General features: G+C 45.0%; 1 protein-coding gene across 6 annotated transcripts in view; it reads right to left on the bottom strand.

Moving 5' to 3' along the window:
* The window catches only part of CD226 (CD226 molecule), a 108,037-nt gene extending 98,040 nt beyond the window's left edge, over window positions 1-9,997 (bottom strand). For 2 of the 6 annotated variants that reach the window (XM_081562683.1, XM_081562677.1), the window contains exon 1: window positions 9,809-9,997. The gene's annotated coding sequence lies outside the window, so the exon portion shown is untranslated. Of the gene's footprint in view, window positions 1-1,241; window positions 1,862-9,808 lie in introns of those variants that run through there. The other 4 variants (XM_081562681.1, XM_081562675.1, XM_081562682.1 and 1 more) reach the window with 2 other exon arrangements.
* Window positions 9,998-24,068: the final 14,071 nt, after the last annotated feature.

The following is a 24,068-nucleotide window of genomic DNA, read 5'->3' as shown; positions in this document are numbered from 1 at the left end:
GTGACTTCATCGCACAGGGCTGATGGCCGCTGGGTGTCCTGGGCTGGGTGCCCCTCTTTTGGCCATCGTCACAGACCACCCCCTCCACCTCCTCAGCTGCACTGCTCTGCTCTCTGTGAGGCGTTCTGCTTTTCCAAGTGCCAGTAAGACTGGGAGGATCCTGCTCTCTCCTCGGTTCCCCAAGTCCACCCTCCCAGGCTCCTGCCGAGAGTCTTGGTGCGTCCGGGAGCCCATCCCTACTCCCACCTCCTCCTCCCCAGCCTGGACAACAACCCGCATGCCCAGGACCCGAGGACTGTGAGACAGAAAGCCTGGGCTAAGCCCTGAGAACAAGGCAGTGGGGCGGGAGGGTCAGGACCGGGTGTGCTCTGTCCTCTCCCTGGTTTTCAGAGGCAGAGCCGACGGGGCCTGTGGCTGGGGGTCCTGGCTGCTCAGTGGGTCCTGCTCGCAGCCGATCGGGGGAGCAGCAGGGTCCAGGGTCGGCTCCTGCTTCACCGAGTCTCCTTAAGAGAATCTTTCCCACCAGGGCCCGGTGGCCAGTCACAGACCTCCCCCTGGGAAAGGTTCTGCTGCCTCTGAGGGGCCATGGAAACGTGCTTCCGTTCAAGGCAGAGACTTTGCTTTGGGATCCTCCAGAACAAGCCAGCCCTCTGTCCCATCTCTGGAGACAGCTCAGCAGGAACTTAGACATGCCCGTTCGGCTGTTTCGTGCCATATGAGGAGCTGCATCGGACACCACGCGGCCTCCAGAGCCCAGAGTGTTAACTCCCCAGCCCTTCGCAGAAGAAGTTCACCAGTCCTTGCCTAGGGTTATTTACACTTGGAAATCAAACCTTTATGACTAAGTTATCCTTGCCTAGGCTTTGTTGATGGCAGGTAGATTAAGCCAGAGGGCTTCCCTGGTGGCTCAGTTGGTAAAGAATCCGCCTGCAAAGCAGAACACTGGGGTCTGATCCCTGAATGGGGAAGATCCCCTGGACAAGGGAATGGCAACCCACCCCAGTATTCTTGCCTGGAGGATGCCCCTGGACAGATGAGCATGGTGAGCTACAGTCCATAGGGTGGCAAAGAGCTGGACATGACTTAGCAAGGGACCAAGTTAAGCCAGGTAGCCTAACACTGGTAAAAAGGCCCAGTTTTCTTATTCTCAAGATCCAAACTATCGGACCTTCCCAGGAATAGACAGAAAAAGGACTCTGAGCGACACCCTTTTACTAAACTACGCCTGCTGTTAAACTTACATGCTCGTGGAAATGATCATCCTGGAGTCAGTCGCAGCTCTTCCCTGCAGCAACTTGCCCACTTTCCCTGCTGGTCATCCTTCTGGATCCACAGCCCCCTCTCCCTGATCAGTATTAAATTTGAAAGTGTGAGCTCGACCACATCCAGCCTTTGTCTAGAAGGTTACCACCAACCTTGAGATGCGAGGGCTCGGCTCGTTCTGAGTCCTCTTCCCGGTGTGCGTCTTGGGTAAGGGCTTCCTGTTTACCGTGGCCTCCTGGCCTCACTCCCTCTCGGTCAAGGCCATCTCCCCACCGCACTCATCCCCTGCAAGGGCAGCTCGGGGGGCAGCTGGGGCTTGGTTCGTCCCAGGGCCTCCTGGTCCCACGCCCCCTCCACCAGGGCTCCCTTAGGTCGGAGCTGAAGTTAAATCACTGGTATTTCACCCGGGAGGATTCAAACCAATCAACAGGCAGCCCTGCTTCTCTCTGGGAGCATCTCTACTGTTTCAGCCACTCAGACTCATTCCCAAGTCAGATATGCCTTGGTCCCTCTCTTTCCCCCTGGTAAGCTTCTACAGTTTCAAAGGATGCACTTTCACTCTCAGTGTTCTAACTCTGAACTGAAACTACACGCACACAAAGCAAAAACCTGAAATTGGTTCCTTTGCCTTTTCTTCCCCATTCGTTTTCCTGCCAATCAAAGCACTTCAGAGGCAGAAGTCTCTGAGGCGCAGGAAGCTTATCTCTGCCCAGATCTGAGCACGGCCTCCCAGGTACCCTTCTCGGTTTTGTTTTCTGCCTCTCCAACTCTCTGACACAGAAAGCACACAGGTTGGCTGTTTCCTAAGAACCTTCCCCACAAATCTATCAGCTTCTTTGTTTCAGACACACAATAGTTTCTAGGTTGTTCCAGAGGACAGCAGTTAGTTTTTAACCATTCTTTTGATTTAGTAGGGGATGGAGGTTAAACCAACACACAGGGTTGTGGCTGAGGCTGAGTTCATGCAGTTTGTGGAAATACTGGCAAGAAAACGTGGCATCAAACAGAAGAGAAGGCATGACCTGGCCCCAGCGTTGAACAGTGGGTCGCAGCCTCAGGCTGGTCTCTTCCGCAGACCACGTGGATGCCTGAAAGCGTGCAAAAGACCTTGAAGTGCTGCCTTTTATTACACAAGCATCTTTCGAGCACATTGTTGTGGGACAAAGGAAGCTTCCCAAAGCACCTGCCTGACTCATGTCCTCCCTTCAGTGCCTCACCATCCTCAAAGAGAAGATCCAACTCCTCGCTGACTTACAAGGCCAGACACACTTCAACTCTGCCGTTTTTTTTCGAGGCGCATGTCTTACAAATTCTCTCACTCCCTTCCTGCACTCCTGATCCTTCTAACGGTTGATAATTTGGGGAACATACTCTGAAGGGCAGAGGTTACTTTGCTGTGACTTCTCTTGTTCTTCTTCCACCCAGCAGGTCTCAGCTTAGACATCCCTTTCAGAGTCCTCTCCCTGAGCACATCCCCCAAGACAGAGAGGTATTCTTCCTTTGAATTTCCTGAGAATCCAAACACATACCACATCCTTTGCAATGGCCCATTTAGCTGCTGAATTTCTTATGATACCTAACTAAACTCCTTCAAGGTGAGGATGAGCTCTCGTCCAGCGCCGTATCCACAGGGCCTGGCGCGGTGCCCAGCACGTGGTGGGTGTCCCATCAAAACGTGTTGCGGGTGGGTGAAGTGGTGACTTCTGTTAGATTTCACAACATGTGCTCTAACTACAATCTGGAATCTGTCTCGATTCCAAGGTGTGATTTTTTTTTCTTTTGTCTCATCTTTCTATTTCTCCAGTGAATAAGACAAAAAAAGAAGACAAAGAAGAAGCCTCAGTCCAAAATGCACACTGATTTTTCAGGACCAACCCAAAGACAAACGTTGCAGTCTGGGGCCAACCCTTTCTCAAAATGACACAATAGGCCCTGAACTGAACCTCAAACATCACCGGGAACCGTCCCCATCTACCCAGATGATTCACATCGCATCGACAATCAGAGCCTGTTGTAACGGTAGGTTTTATTTATTTACATTTCTTGGGTCTTGGGCTTGCAAATTCATTCTTCCACACAAAATCCAGATTCATATAGGTTAGGGGCTTTTCAACAATTACTCATCTATACTCACTTCCTAAGTTTTCGTCCACCTGCAAACGCATGCACTGTCATCATCACCCGTATCATAATACATTTATTGCTATTACTAAGGAAGGAGGAACGGAGGCAGTTTCTATTGCTTCTCTGTAGGATCACCTTTGGCTTCTTCTTGCGGCTTTCGGAATCTAGCGAGAACCTAACCATTAGCTTTGAATCTGCTCCTGTGGGGACACTGGCATCTCAATGTCTTGGCCCCAGGAAGGCAACAACGTTCTCCCCAGCAAGGTCTTGCTCAGCAAGTAGGGGAAACGTTAAAAGAGCATACAATCAATAATGAATCCAAAACAGACAATAACAGCATCCTGTGCAAATGAAACTGCCTGACACCTCCAGACAATGGTAGTTCTAAGTGTTCCACTCGGCGCGGTGCTGTCAAGACGAGGAAGAGCAGCGGGTCAGGATGAACGGTATCTGCCAGTCGGAGAGATGAGCAAAAGTCCTCCCTCCAGTGGTTTCATTGACTCTTATCAAGGACTTCTTCAACAGTTTAAAAGTCACAAGACTCTTTAACGTTACCATTTGTTGACAGAAGTAGAAAGCACGGCTAAAATCCTCACATCTCTGCACAGAGCATCATCTCACCTGCTACCTCCTTCCTCCTCGAAGGTGGTCAGGGCACCGACTTGTTGTTCTAACAAGTGGTAAGTTGTAACAAATGCCTTTGCTATACAAATTGCATTTCAGAGTGACCTACATTTCTCTCTGAAGAAAAATTCAGCTACTGAGTGGAAAAAACAATAATAGATCTTTTCAAATCACTGCTTTTCAACACCAATTAAAGTAATAGCTTGAGACAATTGTCACTTGATGCTAAAGCCATTAGGCAAAAGGTGAGTGGGGGGTTTATAACGACATTTACTCTTGACTGACAACACCTGGACTTCTGATCAACCCTAATCGCACTAAAACGGTCCACCCAGACAGGAAGGGACTCCTGACGTGATGTGGAGGAAGGGAACACAGCACCACTCGGGAAGGACTCCCCCCAGTGATGGAACCTGCATCTGGACCAGCCTCTAGTGTCTGGGGATATGGGTACTAGAAGAATGGGACTGTGAGGAAGCAATGAACTGAACACAGAAAGCAAGAGATACCACAGGACAAATGTCTTGGGTTCTCAATAAATAATGAAAATTATGGTTAACATGAGAAAATGCCATTTAATCCAGAAGATGCCCAAAAGGCATCTTTTCCTGATAAAAACTCAGAATGATTTTGGAATCTGATTAGCATAATAAAGAAAACTGATTAGAAACACATGGTGAACTTTGATGGTAAGACACTAGAAGGATCGTAATTAGATTCCTAAGATGAGGATGACTGCTATCAAATGCCACTATCTGGCACTGCTCTGGAAGTTTCCACTGATGTTCTAAGTTTTTAAAAAAAGAATAAAAATTGTAAGTGTTGAATTATTTTAAACATACTATTATTTGCAGACGATCAACAATGTATGTGGAGAACACCACAGAAATCAAACAAAAAAGGAACTGAGAAAAGAATAAATGATATGTCTAGCAAAATGATTTCATAAGGCTCAACAGCTTTACTTTATATCATATCAAAAGAGTAGCAAAATGAACACATATATATGCAAGTCTATGCATATACATATGTATGCATGAATATATATGAATGTTCCTCAAGAATCTGTAGTAATTATACAAAATCTGTGAATTCTATTGAAGGAAATAACGTATAAGTCTTGAATAAATGAAGGTAGCATGCTATGTTCCTCCATGGCAAGAACCAATCTTGGGAAAACATATCAAAAATGTTTCAATTTACCTGGAATTTTCAAATCTTCTATATTCTTGAGCAGGTCGGGCTGGGAAAGACTGATTGTGAAAGCCTCGTTGACTCATGAGATGGCAAAGGCCATGGGAGGCAGTCAGGGTACTTTTCATCAGCACTCAGTGTGGTTGGTGTGTATGAACGTTCATAGAACAAACATTTCTCAATGAATAAGAGCTTTGTTTAAACGCCTAAGAGCAAAGTGCACTTTTAATAAGAAGAAAAATGGAATGAGGTCACCGTGCACTACCAGATATTAAAATGCAAGATAAAGCAACAATGTGAAAAGGTTTTACTCTATTAGAACTGAGAATTCAGAAGCAGACCCAAAGAACTAGATATGTTCAGGGGTCAAGATTCAGTTCAGCTGTTCGGAAAAGAACAGGTAGCTCCTAGCGTCTGTGACATGGTGCTGAGTGTGTGATACTGGCAGATGCTGCAGCCAAGATGTGCGGGCCTGCCCTCGAAGCCTTCTTACACCAACACCCTCCTTCCACGTCTGGTGGAGGTGGTGGTGTTATCACTCGTTTGTATCTGACTCTTTGCAACCCCCTGTCCATGGGGTTGCAAAGAGTCAGACATGACTGAGCGACTTTCACTTCACTTCACTTCACTGGGCCTAAAGGTGCTGCTAACCTGAAAAATGAAGATGGTCTAGTGATCTCATGTGGCCCAAAGAGCAGCTCTGAATAGTAACCAGGATCCCTTCAACAATTGCAAAAGAAATGGAAGGGGCTCTGCTACATTCCTTTGGCCAAGAAACAGCAAGGATACCTGCATAGGCATCGCCATTCTGCCTCCATCAGGCTTGAAGTCATAATCAGCAGCAAACCCTGAAGGAAGCCAGTCTACAACTGTTTCATCAGAGCTCCCTCTGGCTAATGAGGGAGCAAGTGAAAGAAGTAAGCTGCTCTGTGGTTGAAGCTCAGCTCGCGTAAGAAGCCCTTCCATCTCCGCAGAAGGATGCCCAGCAAAGAGAAGAGGCCTCATGCAGGAGGAGAGGGGCCCTGCCCTCCTGGATGCTCCTGGCACCTGTGGGACGTGGAATACTCTCTTACCTCACTAACCGGGTTTTTCTTTGTCTTAGATGAATGGCTCACCATCTCTCCAATGCTAACACCTCATTTCCTGTGTCACCCGATGTTTTAGTCGGTCAGGATTGGGTAGATGGTCCACATATGTGTAAAATGTTTTCTCATAATTGAAAAGTAAAGTGAAAGTGTTAGTCGCTCAGTCGTGTCTGACTCTGTGCGACCCTATGGACTGTAGCCCGCCAGGCTCCTCTGTCCCTGGGGATTCTCCAGGCTAGAATACTAGAGTGGGTCGCCATGCCCTACTCCAGGGGAATCTTCCTAAGCCAGGGATTGAACCCATGTCTCCTGCATTGCAGGTGGATTCTTTACCACTGAGCCACCAGGGAAGCCCTTTCTCATAATTAAGTTGCATCAAATAATGTGTAGTTAGGTCACAGGGAAAATGATTTTTCGGAAATGAGTAGGCAGTGGATGGTGGCTCTGCAGGTCAGGTTGTTGGCCTCTTTTTAATAAACCCAGAATTAATTGGGGTTTGCTTCCCTGGTGTGGCTCAGCTGGTAAAAGAATCTGCCTGTAATTCAGGAGACCTGGGTTCGATCCCTGGGTTGGGAAGATCCCCTGGAGGAGGGCATGGTAACCCACTCCAGTATTCTTGCCTGGAGAATCCCATGGACAGAGGTGCCTGGCGGGCTACAGTCCATGGGGTCACAAAGAGTCAGACACGACTGAGCAACTAAGCACAATTGGGATTTAAGAAAACAGAACTGCAGATTTTCAGCACATGACAACTGTGAGATTTCAGCATGGGGTGGGCGGGGAGGAATGCATTGTCTACCGTATGGTGTTAGAGCAAGTGCCTAGCTACTGGGAAAAGCTGACGTTGGCTCCCATCCCTGCCCATGGACATCTGCCACTCCCAGGCAGTAGGACTACCCCCTCCCCACGGCCACCTGAGGGCCCGCATAGCTTGCATCTGGTTGCAGACCTAGGCTCCGCCCATACATTTATTCCATCAGAATGGGACTCCAAAGCTTGAGGATTCAAATATCAGGAGGGCCCCACAGCCCCGCTCTGGCCTGAGGGCCGCAGGGCTGCAGCCCCACCCGTGGCCTGGACAGCATATGCTCTGCCGGCAGTGGGGGGCTGGCTGTCCCCGTGCGGGCGGTGGCGGGGCCGCTGCCGCTGCCGAACGACAGCCGCAGGGGTGTCTTCTAGGCCCACGGGGGGGGCGGTCCTGGCGGACTGTGGCCAGTACAGCGGCACGGAGCTGGCTCCCTGCAACTCACCCCATTCACTCTGTGGCCTGTTCCACATCCCCAGTCCATTCAAGTTGTTTCCTTCCCGACTTACAGAAGCGTTTTGGAAAATTATGACCAAGAACCCTGATCCATGCATTCAGCCCTCACAGCAGCTGACATTTCAAATATATTGATAATTTGAATAGGGAAAATATTCTAAAAATGGGAGAATAAGTTTTGCAAGTCTGAGAGTGAAGACAGAATTTTGGCTTTGAGATTATATACACATGCAATATGTATATATGTAAAATATATTAAGATATAGATATATATATACATATATGTATATGTGGGTATATATATATATATATATATATATATTAGGCTTCCCTGGAGGCTATTGGTAGAGAATCCACCTGCCAATACAAGAAATGTGGGTTCGATCCCTGGGTTGGGCAGATCCCCTGGAGAGGGAAATGGCAATCCACTCCAGTATTCTTGCCTGGGATAATCCCACACACAGAGGAGCCTGGCAGGCTATAGTCCATGGGCTCGCAAAAGAATCAGATATGATTTGGCAATTAAACAGTATATATATTGACAGTGACTAAACAACAATACACACACACACACACACACACACACACACACACACACACACACACACACACACACACACACACACACACACACACACACATATATATATAATGCCAAAGCCAGGGAAGATGTGATAGTTTTTCCTACATAAAAACTTAAAACTCTGACTTGGCAAAAATTACACAATAGTAAAGCCAAAGCTGGGACAATTAGGAGAGGGATGTGACAGAAGTATAATATTTTCTAAGTGCAAAGTACTTAAATATGAATGACCAGAAAATCCCACAAATGCCCCAATATAAAACAGGCAATGGATGCTGAACATTAATTCACATCAGAAGGACTACAGACAGAAAAGTGTAAAAGCCTACTTAATCTCACCAGTTGTAATAAATGAAAACAAAGACCAACTAATTTTTGCATGTCATGCCTGCAATGCAGAAGACCCTGGTTCAATTCCTGGGTCAGGAAAATCTGCTGGAGGAGGGATAGGCTACCCACCCTAGTATTCTTGGGCTTCCCTGGTGACTCAGCTGGTAAAGAATCCACCTGCAATGCGGGAGACCTGGGTTCAATCCCTGGGCTGAGAAGATTCCCTGGAGAAGGGGAAGGCTACCCATTCCAGTATTCTGGCCTGGAGAATCCCATGGACTGTATAGTCCATCGGGTCACAAAGAGTCAGACATGACTCAGCCACTTCCACTTCACATATGTAAATATATAAATGAAAAGAATGAAAGTGATCATTGTTAACAAGGGTAGATGGAGGACTTCCCTGGTGGCATGATGGATAAGAATCCAGCTGCCAATGCAGGGGACACGGGTTCAATTCCTGGTCCAGGAAGATCCCACATGCTGCGGAGCAACTAAACCCGTGCGCCACAACTACTGAGACTGTGCTCTAGAGCCTGCAAGCTGCAACTACTGAAGCGCATGCAGGTTAGAGCCTGCTCTGCAACAGGTGAAGCCACTGCAGTGAGAAGCTTGCGCACCGCAACAGAGAAAGGCCCGAGCAGCAACCAAGACTCAGTGCAGCCAACGAACAAATAAGTAAATTGACAGTAATAAAATTTTTTTAAAAAAGCATGGATAGAAACACAGATGCCAGATGCTGTGAGTGTAGACACAAACAGGTATGCCGCTTCTACGTGGAAGACTAAAGCTATGACTTACTGTCTCCTCTGACCCAGTAAGGCCACCGCAAGATATTTATCCTACAGAACAACACATTTAGCAAAGATCTGTGTTTAAACACCTAAATGTCTATTACAGCATCGTTTCTATGAATGAAAGCTGGGAACGCTCTGCGTGCCTTTCTCTAGGGAACTGGCTCAGCTCACGGTGCTAAACCCACAGGTTGGGATGCTCTGCGGTTCTTCGGTGGTTGTGCAGATCTCTACTTAAATGTGCAAAATATGTCACGTACCAAGTGAAGAACTTCTTTCAACACACATATGCTCATAATTGCCTGCAATGCAGGAGACATGGGTTCGATCCCTGGGTCGGGAAGATCCCCTGGAAAAGGGAATGGCTACCCACTCCAGTATTCTTGCCTGGAGAATTCCATGGACAGAGGAGCCTGGTGGGCTACAGTCCATGGAGTTGCAAAGAGTCAGACATGACTAAGCAACTGACACACACTTACTTATGCTCATAAAAATAAGACAGCCATTCAGAAAAGCTCTGCCCAGGACGGGAGCCTCGGCCTGTCCTCACCTGGTGTGGCACTGCCGGGCCCAGCAGACTGCACCTGGGCCTCCGCTGGCCTCTGTCTTCTTCCTCCTCCTCTATGTATACCTCTCCTCTCTCTTGATGGTCTCAGGATCTCAAGAAAATAAACATTGCACAGACATTTTCAGGGCTCCTGATCTGAGCATCAGGCCCGAGTGAGGAACTAAGTTCTCTGGGAATTTGTTCAGAGGCCCCAGGAAACAGAAGAAGCCACGGTCCGTGGACGGACAGGGACTCGCAGATATTCCTATCTCATCCCCACAGCTGTCCCCTGACTGAGCTCCTTCCTTCCCCCTCTGCTTCCCACATCTCTCTGGGCTGCTGCTAAGTGACAATATTCCCTCTGCACCAAGGTTAGTGAGTGAGCAAGAGCAAGAGTTACTTCCCCATAAACAAAAGAGTGTGGGCTCTGAACTGGAGTTCAAATCCCACTTCTTCATGGACGCGCCGTGGGGCCTCCAGCTCCCAGTGTTTTGCTGAGAGCACGAACCCTGCCAGTCCCTTGGGAGCACCCAGGCCAGCAAATCCCACCCTCATGTTGTCCCAGCCAATGCCCTCCATCCACATGGGGAATTTCAGGCGCAAAGCTCTGAATATCTTATTCGGCCTCTTGCACTCTCAATATTGCTGCATCCCAGGTCACTGAAAGAAATTTTTTACTTTCTAAAACAGCACAAAACATACATGGGCTAGCACGCAAAATTAATATACAGAAATGTGTATAGATGAACCAATATATAAACAGTTCACATTTCTCCTAACCTGATGTTGCACTATGTGTAAAACTGTGCCTTATGTCTTATTCTCATGTTTTGTGTCTGTCTCTGGGTTCTCCAACTTGAACATGAGTTCCTTGAGAGCAAATACTGCCTGTTCATGGTTGTGCCAAGCATGACCTGCCATCCTGGTTTACCCGAGGCCAAGCAGTTTCACAGGACCTGGGATTTCAGTGCTAAAACCAGGACAGTCCCAGACATACTTGGGCAGCTGGTCACTCTAACTGTATCCCCAACCCAAAGCCAATGCCCAGGATGCAGCAGGTCTCAACAAATAATAACTCTGATCGAACGTTTATTCTCAAGGTTGTTTTTGGAATAAGGGGAGGGGAAGGGGGCCAAAATGCTCCACAGGAGCTCGATAAATAAGTGTTGGCAGCAGAGAGTCAAACAGAACCTCCAGGTGACCCCAAGGTGATAGCTATGCACTAGCCACAGAGATCAATCAGTCCAGACTGAAGCCCTTCAAAGATGCAGAGGGATTTCTGAAAGAAATGAGATCTGAACAATTTGAAAAGAGACTTGGAAGACTGGAAGGAATTTGAGGATTGAATACAAAATTTTAAGCAAATGAAAAATAATGCAGCGATCAACTTTAGGGAAAACAAAGAGGATTCGAGAAAGAAACAGCATCAGAGATCCTAGATGGACCATGTGGAAAGAGCATGTACACAATCATGACCATGGAAACACTCAATATTTATGATGAAACTGTGCTGGGAGGGCGAGGGGGATGAAGCGTCGGTCAGATGTTGGGAGGTTATATTAGCAGTAACGAAATCAATCTCAATGGCCAACAAAAAACAAGCAAAAAATAAGAGTGTTGGCTTGAGTTTAAGGCTTTCTCCTGCTGAAAGTGAAAGTGTTAGTCATTCAGTCCTGCCCAATTCTTTGCAACCCCATGGTAGACCACCCCTGTCTGTGGAATTCTCCAGGCAAGGATACTGGAGTGGGTAGCCATTCCCTTCTCCAGGCCATCTTTCTGACCTAGGGATCAACCTTGGGTCTCCCACATTGCAGGCAGATTCTTTACCGTCTGAGGCACCAGGGAAGCCCCTTCTCCTCCTGGGCTCTCACGAAGTCCTGGGAGGAGACAGGACACTGTGGTCGACCAGATGTACCAGCTCATCTCCTGGCCAAGCAGTGCTGTCTTCTCCTTCCATGTTTTCCTCTGGATTTCAGGAGCTAGAATACTGGGCAATGCATTTACCAGACCCCTGCCAGAGGATTTTAAGTTAGATTCTGCCAAAGAAATGCACCTGCACAAGATCTGGAAATCAAAAGAGAAGTAGAATTTCGTTTCTGCTGAACTGAAGTCATGCTCTCTGTGAAACTATGTTTACTGCTGTTCTTCAGCTGTGGTGGGCAGCTGTTAGGGCTCTGCAGAGAGGGGGTTGGAAGCAGCCTCCTCACCAGGGTCTCCCTGGAAATGCCCTGCATCCGTGCTCCAGGTAGCTGTGGATGGTCCAGAGGGAGCCCTTGCTCCATCTTTCAAGTCAACAACACCACCTCTCTCTGACCATTCTTCCCTGGTCTCGGCTCCTTCTGACTTTCCTCTCTGCCTCCCTCATCTACTTTTAAGAATCCGGTGATTGCCCTGGGTCATCCCAGATAATCCACGATCATCTCCCTACTTCAAAGTCCTGAACTTTAATCACATCTGCAAAGTCTCCTTTGTTGTAAAAGGTGAGACAGTCATAGGTTCCTGGGGTTAGGACATGGACACCTTTGGGATGCCACTATTCTGCCAATCACAACAACAAAATGCAAATCAATTGATTTCCTTCATTCCTCCCCAAAGCACTGACTCTGGTTTATTCAAAGCCCTAATACTTCGCACAGAAATAAGCAATATCATCTGAGAAAATTCATTCATGATGTTCAGAGCTGTAGTTTGGTGTCCTGAGGGCTGATGGAAAAGGTGATTTGGGAGAAGAGATAATAAGCAGAGAGAGAGAGAAGAAAACCTTTAAAGTTGAGCATACACAAATGCATGCACATTTATTGACTAAAATGCTAACTCATTGAGATATTTATATCCTGCGTTTAAATGTTTTAGACTTGTTAGTTTCACAGGTAAGACCATTCTGTTCTCTGGCCAGTTCCCAACAGTTGGGATCCAAAGGCAGTATACAAGAAAATGAGAAATAAGATGAAAACAAGATCGGGCTATATTCTAACTCAAAGTCAAGTCCCTTACTCTGCTTGCAGGGTGTGTTAAAATGTACACACTTGGCTTATTTTCAGTCATTTGACCGACTTTCCCATTTGCTTCAATCTTTTCTGCGATTGCAATCCCATTTTCCTTGTCTCCCATTCTTTAGGTTATGTTTATTGATTTCTCTAGGGACCTTTCCAATTCTTCCTCATTGTATTGTTTTTCTTCATCCTGAGCACCAGCAAGCCTTTCTCTCTCTTAATTTCCTCTGAGGAGCCATTCCACCACATCAGTGCCCTAAATAAAAAGCTGAGATGTCCTCAGAGTTCAAAGTTGTGTCGCGGGCATAATTTTCCTTGTAGTACAGCTATGTAATCAGACTGTTCCTTTACCAACATTGATCCGATTTCATACTTTAGCGTAACAGACTGAAACTCTTTATTTTCCTGCATTTATTAAAACCAGAAATTGAAATATCTATGATTTTTTAATTGGAATGTTACAATTATCTGGCTGACACATTAATATTCAGGACACACTTCATACATGGCGGGCAGGGGTACAATAGCTATTTCCCTAATGCCAAGTCTGAACCTTGGGGGCAGGAGGAGAAGGGGACGACAGAGGATGAGATGGTTGGATGGCATCACCGACTCGATGGACATGGGTTTGGGTGGACTCCAGGAGTTGGTGATGGACAGAGAGGCCTGGCGTGCTGCAGTTCATGGGGTCGCAAAGAGTCAGACACGACTGAGCGACTGAACTGAACTGAAGTCTGAACCTTGGTGTCATCTTAGAGTTGTCTTTTTCAACCCCTCATTGTTAATCACCAAGTACTACAGAAGCAAAGGAAATATTTTAAAGCAACCTCTCCGTCCACACGCTCATTGTACTGACCCTCAAAACATCCAACATGAGAGCATATTCACCTGCTTCTAAGTCATTCTACAACTACCTGTGGGTCCACTTCCTCAGTAACTACTTTCTGAGTAAAAAAAAATGTTAGGCATTTTTCTGGTCATCTCACTTAATCCTTCAACTATAAACAGCACAGGTATAAAGCACTATTAAGTGGTTACCATGTGAGTGACACTTTTCTAATGCTTTAAATGTGTCATTCACTAAGCCTTTTAAAAATCTTAGAAAATAGGAATTGTTTCTATTCTTACATTACATTTGAGGGAACTGAGGCACAGACTGAAGCAATTTGCTCAATGTTCCCCACACATCTCAGGTAGCAAAACCAGAATCTGGACTCAGATATTGGACTGACCCTGATGCTGGTAAAGACTGAAGGCAGGAGGAGAAGGGGGTGACAGAGAATGAGGTGGTTGGATGGCATCACCGGCTCAATGGACATGAGTTTGAGCAAGCTCTGAGAGTTGGTGATGGACAGGGATGCCTGGCGTGCTGCAGTCCATGGGGTCACAAAGAGTCAGACATGACTGAGCAACTGAACTGAACTGATTAGACTGTAGAGCACACGCTTTTCATCTAAGCACCCCTCTGCTCCCCCATGGGAGTCAGGTTTTTCCTCTGCTCAACAGATAATGAAGTGAGCCTTCAGCAGGTAGGAAACCTGTCTGAAGTTCCATGTGCAAGAGCCATCAGAGCGCGCTGCTTTTCCTCACTGACACTCTCCAGGTTAGAAACTCTCACAGGAAGAATTATTTCCCATGGCAATGTTTCCCAAACTGCATCTTCCAGTTATCACAGAGATTATGGAAAATGTGGATTTTTGTGGATAAACTGGCTTTGGAAACTTTACACACTTTATTCCTCTTTTAGAATACAGACATCATTCAATGTGTTAAAGGTCCTGATAAATTCAGCAGCAGAGAATCCCCCTGAATTTAGTTTAACCTACTGTTTCTCAAATCCATTTGACCATGAAATTACATCTTTATGTATCCTCTATTAGGCTGCATCTCAGAACACACTTTGGAAAATGTTGTGCAATAGATTCATATATAAACACCTTGGTTTCATTTTCAAAGTCTTACATAGTCTACTCCCTTCTTTACCTGTCCAAAGTTGCTTCTTATCTGAGAATCAAATAAATGTAATTCAGTACATCAACAAGTTAAAGAGGGAGAATTATGTAATCATATTGACTGACATGGAAAAAGCATTTGACAGAAAAATGCATATCACCCATTCACATTAAAAGCCCTTCATGAGTTAGAAATACAGGGGAATTACCTCAACTTGATAAAAATCATCTTCAAAGAACCTATAGCTAGGACTGAATACTTTCCCCTTAAGATTGTGGGGGAAAGTAAGGAGGTCTGCTTTACTCACTGCTATGCAACATGGTGTGCTGCCCTGATAGCTCAGAGGTAAAGAATCCACCTGTTAATGCAGCAGATGTGGGTTTGATCCCTGGGTTGGGAAGATCCCCTGGTAAAAGAAATGGCAACCCACTTCAGTATTTTTGCCTGGTAAATCCCATGGACAAGGGAGCCTGGCAAGCTACAGTCCATGGGGTCATTAAAGAGTTGGACACAACTTAGCAACTAAACAACCACAACATACAACATAGCACTGGATGTTCCAGCCACTGCAATAAAGCAAGAAAAAGAAACAAGAGGCATACAGATTAGGAAGGAAGAAATAAAACTATTCCTACCTGCAGAGGCCATGACCGTCTATGTAGAAAACCCAAGAAATCTATAAAATCTTCTAGAACTAATGAAAGTGAGAGTTAGTTGCACAGTCATGTCCGACTCTGCGATTCCATGGACTGAAGCCTGTCCCGCTCCTCTGTCCATGGAATTCTCCAGGCAAGAGTACTGGAGTGGGTTGCCATTTCCTTCTCCATCTAGAACTAATAAGCAAGATCAATAATCTTGCAGTATACAAGATCAACACCACAAGACTAACTGCATTTCCATATGCTAAAAATAATAACAGAGAGCCCAAAATTTAAAACATAATACCATTTACATTCACTCCAAATAAAATAAAAGACAGGTATCTGGTATATTCTATACTATGGGATAATACTACTGAACAATAAAAAGGATCAAACTATCAATACATGCAAAAATTTGGATCAGTCTGCAAGGAATCATGCTGAGTAAAAAAAGTCAGCCTCAAAGTTTTCACATTGAATGTTTTCCATTTATACAACATTCTTGAAATGACAAACATTTTTTGCAATTTAGAAATTTTAGAACAAATTAGAAGTTTCCAGAGGTTAAGAATGGGGAGTGATGTGGAAGAGAAGTATTTGTTATAACAGGCAACACAAAGGATCCTCATGATGTTGGAACTGTTTAGTATCTTGACTAAACAGTAGAGAGATATGCAAATCTACATAGGTGATAATAGTGTAGGTGGGTTGCACCAATGTCAGTGTCCTGGCTGTGATATTGTACTCAAGTTTGTAAGATGTTGGGGGAAACTGAGTGAAAAATATATGGAGTCTCTCTGTATTATTTCTTACAACTGCATGTGAATCTACAATTATCTCAATTAAAAATTCAATTAAAACAAAGAGAGAAGGCAATAACATATCATAACTTTGATGGTTCTCTGGTGCTCCACTGCCAGGTGTCTCCTGCCAAGACATGAAACTGGGGACTCATTCACTTTTTAGGGGCCATTAAGAAAGGTATTAAACTTTGGCTTTTGAGACTCACAATTCCTGCACTGCCTGTGATGTTCTCACCTCAAACAGATGGTGATATAAAGTATCATCAGTTCAGTCACTCAGTCGTGTCCAACTTTTTGCGACCCCATGGACTGCAGCACGCCAAGCTTTCCTGTCCATCACCAACTGCTGGAGCTTGCTCAAACTCATGTCCATTTTAGTCGGTAATGCCATCCAACCATCTCATCCTCTGACATCCCCTTCTCCTTCTGCCTTCAATCTTTCCCAGAGTCTGGATCTTTTCCAATGAGTCGGTTCTTTGTATCAGGTGGCCAAAGTATTGGAGTTTCAGCTTCAGCATCAGTCCTTCCAATGAATGTTCAGGACTGATTTCCTTTAGGATAGACTGGTTGGAACTCCTTGCAGTCCAAGGGACTCTTAAGAGTCTTCTCCAACACCATCGTTCAAAAGCATCAATTCTTCAGTGCTCAGCTTTCTTTATAGTCCAACACTCACATCCATACATGACTACTGGAAAAACCGTAGCTTTGACTAGATGGACCTTTGTTGGCAAAGTAATGTCTCTGCTTTTTAATATGCTGTCTAGGTTGGTCATAATTTTTCTTCCAAGGAGCAAGCATCTTTTAATTTCATAGCTGCAGTCACCATCTGCAGTGATTTTGGAGCCCAAGAAAATAAGTCTCTCACTGTTTCCATTGTTTCCCCATCTATTTGCCATGAAGTGATGGGACCAGAGGCCATGATCTTAGTTTTCTGAATATTGAGTTTCAAGCCAACTTTTTCACTCTCCTCTTCCACTTTCATCAAGAGGCTCTTTAGTTCTTTTTCACTTTCTGCCATAAGGGTGGTGTCATCTGTGTATCTGAGGTTATTGATGTTTCTCCGGGCAGTCTGGATTACAGCCTGTGCTTCATCCAGTCCAGCGTTTCTCATGATGTACTCTGAATATAAGTTAAACAAGCAGGGTGACAATATACAGCCTTGACATACTCCTTTCCCTATTTGGAACCAGTCTGTTGTTTCATGTTCAGTTCTAACTGTTGCTTCTTGACCTGCATACAGATTTCTCAGGAGGCAGGTCAGGTGGTCTGGTGTTGACACATCTTTAAGAATTTTTCACAGTTCTTTGTGATCCACACAGTCAAGGCTTTGGAGTAGTCAATAAAGCAGAAGTAGACGTTTTTCTGGTATTCCCTTGCTTTTTTGATGATCCAACGAATGTTGGCAATTTGACCTCTGATTCCTCTGCCTTTTCTAAAACCAGCTTGAACAACTGGAAGTTCATGGTTCACGTATTGCTGAAGCCTGGCTTGGAGAATTTTGAGCATTACTTTACTAGCGTGTGAGATGAGTGCAATTGTGCGGTAGTTTGAGCATTCTTTGGCATTGCCTTTCTTTGGGATTGAAATGAAAACTGACCTTTTCCAGTCCTGTGGCCACTGCTGAGTCTTCCAAATTTGCTGACATATTGAGTGTAGTACTTTCACAGCATCACCTTTTAGGATTTGAAATAGCTCAACTGGAATTCCATCACCTCCACTAGCTTTGTTCGTAGTGATGCTTCCTAAGGCCCACTTGACTTCACATTCCAGGATGTCTGGCTCTAGGTGAGTGATCACACCATCATGGTTATCTGGGTCGTGAAGATCTTTTTTGTACAGCTCTTCTGTGTATTCTTGCCACCTCTTAATATCTGCTGCTTTTGTTAGGTCCATACCATTTCTGTCCTTTATCGAGCCCATCTTTGCATGAAATATTCCCTTGGTATCTCTAATTTTCTTCAAGAGATCTCTAGTCTTTCCCATTCTATTGTTTTCCTCTACTTCTTTGCAATGATTGCTGAGAAAGGCTTTCTTATCTCTCCTTGGTATTCTTTGGAACTCTGCATTCAAATGGGTATATCTTTCCTTTTCTCTGCTTTTCACTTCTCTTCTTTTCAAAGCTATTTGTAAGGCCTCCTCAGACAGCCATTTTGCTTTTTTGCATTTCTTTTTCTTGGGGATGGTCTTGATCCTTGTCTCCTATACAGTGTCACGAATTCCATCCATAGTTCATCAGGCACTCTATCAGATCTAGTCCCTTAAATCTATTTGTCACTTTCACTGTATATTTGTAAGGGATTTGATTTAGGTTATACCTGAATGGTCTAGTGATTTTCCCCACTTTCTTCAATTTAAGTCTGAATTTGGCAATAAGGAGTTCATGATCTGAGCACAGTCTGCTCCTGGTCTTGTTTTTGCTGACTGTATAGAGCTTCTCCATCTTTGGCTGAAAAGAATATAATCAATCTGACATCAGTGTCGACCATCTGGTGATGTCCATGTGTAGAGTCTTCTCTTCTGTTGTTGAAGAGGGTGTTTGCTATGACCAGTGCATTCTCTTGGCAAAACTCTATTAGCCTTTGCTCTGCTTCATTCTGTACTCCAAGGCCAAATTTGCCTGTTACGCCAGGTGTTTCCTGACTTCCTACTTTTGCATTCCAGTCCCTTATAATGAAAAGGACATCTTTTTTTGGTGTTAGTTCTAAAAGGTCTTGTAGGTCTTCACAGAACCGTTCAACTTCAGCTTCTTCAGCATTACTGGCTGGGGCATAGACTTAGATTACTGTTATATTGAATGGTTTGCCTTGTAAATGAACAGAGATCATGCTGTCATTTTTGAGATTGCATCCAAGTACTGCATTTCGAACTCTCGTTGACTATGATGGCCACTCCATTTCTTCTAAGGGATTCCTGCCCACAGTAGGAGATATAATGGTCATCTGAGTTAAATTCACCCATTCCAGTCCATCTTAGTTCACTGATTCCTAGAATGTCGATGTTCACTCTTGCCATCTCTTGTATGAATTTGCCTTGATTCATGGACCTAACAATCCAGGTTCCTATGTAATATTGCTCTTTACAGCATCAGACCTTGCTTCTATCACCCATCACATTCACAACTGGGTGCTGTTTTAGCTTTGGCTCCATCCCTTCATTCTTTCTGGAGTTATTTCTCCACTGATCTCCTACAGTAGCATATTGGGCACCTACCGACCTGGGGAGTTCATCTTTCAGTGTCCTATCTTTTTGCCTTTTTATACTGTTCATGGGGTTCTCAAGGCAAGAATACTGAAGTGGTTTTCCATGCCCTTCTCCAGTGGACCACATTCTATCAGACCTCTCCACCATGACCCCACAGTCTTGGGTGGCCCTACACGGCATGGCTTAGTTTCAATGAGTTAGACAAGGATGTGGTTCATGTGATCAGACTGGCTAGTTGTCTGTGATTGTGGTTTCAGTCTGTCTGCCCTCTGATGCCCTCTCTCAACGCCTACACTCTTGTCTTACTTGGGTTTCTCTTACCTTGGATGTGGGGTATCTCTTCACAGCTGCTCAAGCAAACCGCAGCTGCCGCTCCTGACCTTGGATGTGGGGTATCTCCTCTAGGCCACTGCTCCTGATCTTGGACGTGGGGTAGCCCCTCGGCCTCAGCTTGTGACCTTGGACGTGGGGTAGCTCCTCCCGGCTGCCCCTGCGCCTGCGCCACGCTGCCCCTGCGCCACGCAGCCGCCGCCCCCAGCACCCCACCCCCCTGCACCGTGCAGCCCCAGCCCCCAGCTCCCGCCCCTGCGCTGCACAGCCACCACCCCCAGCGCCCCACCCCCCTCCGCCATGCAGCCCCTGCCCCCAGGCCCCGCCCCTGCAGCACTGCTCCGCCCCTGCGCCACACAGCGGCAGATACTACACATTGAAGTTCCCTCTTCTCCATAACTTAAAAGAAATCTGGGGAATTGTGCAGGCAGGATACATGAGCACAGGTAATACCAGCACGTGAAAGAAGACACCACACCAGTAAAACAGTGGCAAAGGTTTGATTTTCTTCTCTTATGCTTAGAAAGAAAAAGAGTAGGAAGAAATACATTACATTGTCTTCAGGTGGTAGAATGGGTATGATATTTTCTTTTTCTCTAGAATATGAGCATGCTTTCATTTGATAAGGAAGAGTTTAAAAAAATGAATCTGCCATTTTTTCCTGCCACTAGAGAATTACTTTACTGGGGGATTAAAGAAATGAAAATGATGCCATGATATAAATGATGGTGGATGTCTGGGTTGATGCCTTAAAGGCAATCTCTATTTTTCTATTTATGAATCTCTTTAGTTACAAATTTCACATGAAAATGTATTATATTACAATCAGACAAGAACATTTTAAATGAAAAAGGCAAATGAGTAATTATTTATCGAGTGGATAAATCAGTGCTGCAGTCAGCCTTGTATAACCTACTGCAGTAAAACAATCCATGAAAATATGGACAGAGTCTTCAATAAGTATTGATTGACCTGAATGGGTTCTGAATGAAAATATGTGAGCACAAAAAGTATGTGAACGTGCTTGGTTCTGAGGAAGAGAAAGTCATGGCTAAAGTCAATTTCAGAGAGAGAACGCACTGAAAGCATTTCACCTAGACCACGTGACTGTGAACACAGGTCCCACACACAGCAGACACTCTCATTTGAGTTTGCTTTTGGCAAATGGCATATGGTGTCCTTCACAATTTGTCCACAATGGATCTTTATGAATTACCAAATTACACACTCCAGTCACATTCACAGCAGTGAATTTCAAGCTGTTCTTCAAACAAAACATTCTCTTTCAACCTCTGTGCTCTCACATTGAAACGGGCCTCCCCTCTGGGTCTAGTGAACTCCTGCGTCCCCCTCAGGATGAGGCTGGAGACACAGGTGCTGGAAGTAGGCAGCTGTCAGTGTCCTGGAAACCGGGCATCACAGCTGTGGGACTCGGGCATGCTGGGGAGTGTGGGCCAGAAGTTACAGGCATCCTACAGCACCTCTGGGGAGACAGGTCTCACATATCCTCCAGGGACAGGTGATGGCCAAGGAGGCGGAGACCAACGCCCAACAAAGAACCTGGGAAGAGCAACAAAACTCTCCATATGCACTGACCCTTGGACCTGGCAATTCTAGTTCTAGGAATTTGCTCTGAACCTGTGCAAGTACAAAACAACCGAGGAACATGTTTTTAACAACTGTGGCATTATTATGATAGCAAAACATCGGGAACAACTGGTTGAATAAAGTATGGCACATCCATATACTGGAGTACTAAGAATGAGGAAGAGCCTTTTGAACTCATGGAGAGTGACTTCCAGGACATACTTTAAACGAAAAAAAGTACAAAAGAGTATGTACAGCATTCTGTCCCTTCTTTAATAAAGAGGAATAATTTCATATATATATGTATATATTTAGCAATATATGTATTGCAATGTATACACTGCAAAAAGAAATACAGAAGGAATTGGGAGAGTAGCATGGAAACATACACTATCATATGTAAAATAGATAGCCAGTGGGAATTTGCTGTATGACGCAGGGAGCTCAACCTGGTGCTCTGTGACAACCTAGAGGGGTGGGTTGGGGGGTGTGTGTGGGAGGGAGGTTCAAGCGGGAGGGGACATGTGTATACCTATGTCTGATTCATGCTGATGTATGGCAGAAGCCAACACAATATTGTAAAGCAATTATCCTCCAATTAAAAATTTAAAAAAAAAGAAATATGAGGGATAAGTCATAAACTAAGGGTGGTATTTATATGTGCGGTTAGTGGGAAGCAGATGGGACAAAGGGATAGGAAGGAGACCTCTCTGGCTATTTCTCTTTAGATGATTTTGACTTTTGAGGTATGCAGGTTTTACATGGTCAAAAGAAAAAATTAAAGGATTTAAAAAATAAAACTAAAATTGATCACAGAAAAATGAACCCAAGTATACATCAAAAATATAACCACACAGAAGAAGAATTAATCCAAGCCACTTTGGAACTCAGTTCTCTATGAATTTTAATACTAAGGCTATATTCTAAGTACCAAAACAACTGCAGAAAAACAAAACAGAAGAACTCAAACTTCACCTAGTAGTAAAGTAGGACCAACATGCTGCAGGTGGTATCTCTTGAGGAGTGATTATGAAACTATTTTGCTGGGGTTGCAGGGTAGAGGAAATGACAGATACATTCGTTCTGGTGCTGTAGGGAACCAGGGTTCTCACTGTGAAAAAGAGATATACGAATAAGGAATGAGGCAAGGAGAAAAACTCTGTGTTCCTAGGCTAGCATTAAAGTTATCAGTGTAAACTCATGAAATTTAAAACTAAGTTTCCTGGCTCTATCCACCAGAAGAGTCCAGAAGCAGTGACAGCTGAATAGCCCCATCGGCTATGAATGCATTAACGACATTGTATATTTGATGACACAATTGGGCACTGAGGTGCCTTTTAATCTAAACACCCACACAATGAGGTTGGGTGAATATTCTGAATCTAATGATCTGAGGCCTTGAAGAAGAAGTGGGAGTGGAAAATTAAAGAAGGGACCACTTCTGAGAGTGTTCTCGGTGGAGTCGCCATGAAGCGCATTCTGTTATGCTGTAATTTTAAAAAATATTTATTTATTTGGCTGCCCCGGGTCTTAGTTGCAGCATGCGGAATCTTTAGCTACAGCATGCAATGTCTTAGTTGTAACGTGTGGGATCTAGTTCCCTGACCAGGGATCAAACCCGGGCCTCCTGCCTTGGGAGCATGAAGTCTTAGCCTCTGGACCACCAGGGAAGTCCCTGTTATGCTATTAACATAATTTTTGACAGGGTGAGTGGGTATGAGAGAGCAAAACTGTTGCCTGTTGAGGATTTGGAAACATTTTCAGTTCAGTTCAGTTCAGTCACTCAGTTGTGTCTGACTCTTTGCGACCCCATGAATCAAAGCATGCCAGGCCTCCCTGTCCATCACCAACTCCTGGAGTTTACCCAAACTCATGTCCATCGAGTCGGTGATGCCATCCAGCCATCTCATCCTCTGTCATCCCCGTCTCCTCCTGCCCCCAATCCTTCTCAGCATCATGGTCTTTTCCAATGAGTCAGCTCTTCGCATCAAGTGGCCAAAGTATTGGAGTTTCAGCTTCAACATCAGTCCTTCCAATGAACACCCAGGACTGACCTCCTTTAGGATGGACTGGTTGGATCTCCTTGCTGTCCAAGGGACTCTCAAGAGTCTTCTCCAACACCACAATTCAAAAGCATCAATTCTTCGGCGCTCAGCGTTCTTCACAGTCCAACTCTCACATCCATACGTGACCACTGGAAAAACTATAGCCTTGACTAGATGGACCTTTGTTGGCAAAGTAATGTCTCTGCTTTTTAATATGCTATCTAGGTTGGTCATAACCTTCCTTCCAAGGAGTAAGTGTCTTTTAATTTCATGGCTGCAATCACTATCTGCAGTGATTTTGGAGCCCGAAGCAATAAAGTCTGACACTGTTTCCACTGTTATTTTAGAAGAGATAAAAATGAGTCGCTAGTAATATACTTTACTCCTTTTCAAAGTCACTTATCTCTTTATTATTCTTTAATTCCCACATTTGTGCTCAGTCTCTCAGTCATGTTCAACTCTTTGCAACCCCATGGAGCCATATTATTTACTCTTATCAATATTCTTTATGTGCAAAGTCTCTTCAGTTGTGTCCAGCTCTTTGTGATTTCATGGACTGTAGCCCGCCAGGCCCCTCCATCCATGGAATTCTCCAGGCAAGAATACTGGGGTGGGTTGCCATTTCCTCCTCAAGGGGATCTTCCTGACCCAGAGATCGAACCCACATCTCCTGCGTCTCCTGCATTGGCAGAAGGATTCTTTACTACTGC

This window comes from Giraffa tippelskirchi, chromosome 14 (assembly GCF_054371585.1).
Source record: "Giraffa tippelskirchi isolate mGirTip1 chromosome 14, T2T-mGirTip1v1.2.pri, whole genome shotgun sequence".
NCBI lineage: Eukaryota > Metazoa > Chordata > Mammalia > Artiodactyla > Giraffidae > Giraffa > Giraffa tippelskirchi.
Note: the sequence above shows the minus strand (reverse complement) of the source record. Positions and strands in the feature narration are given on the sequence as shown.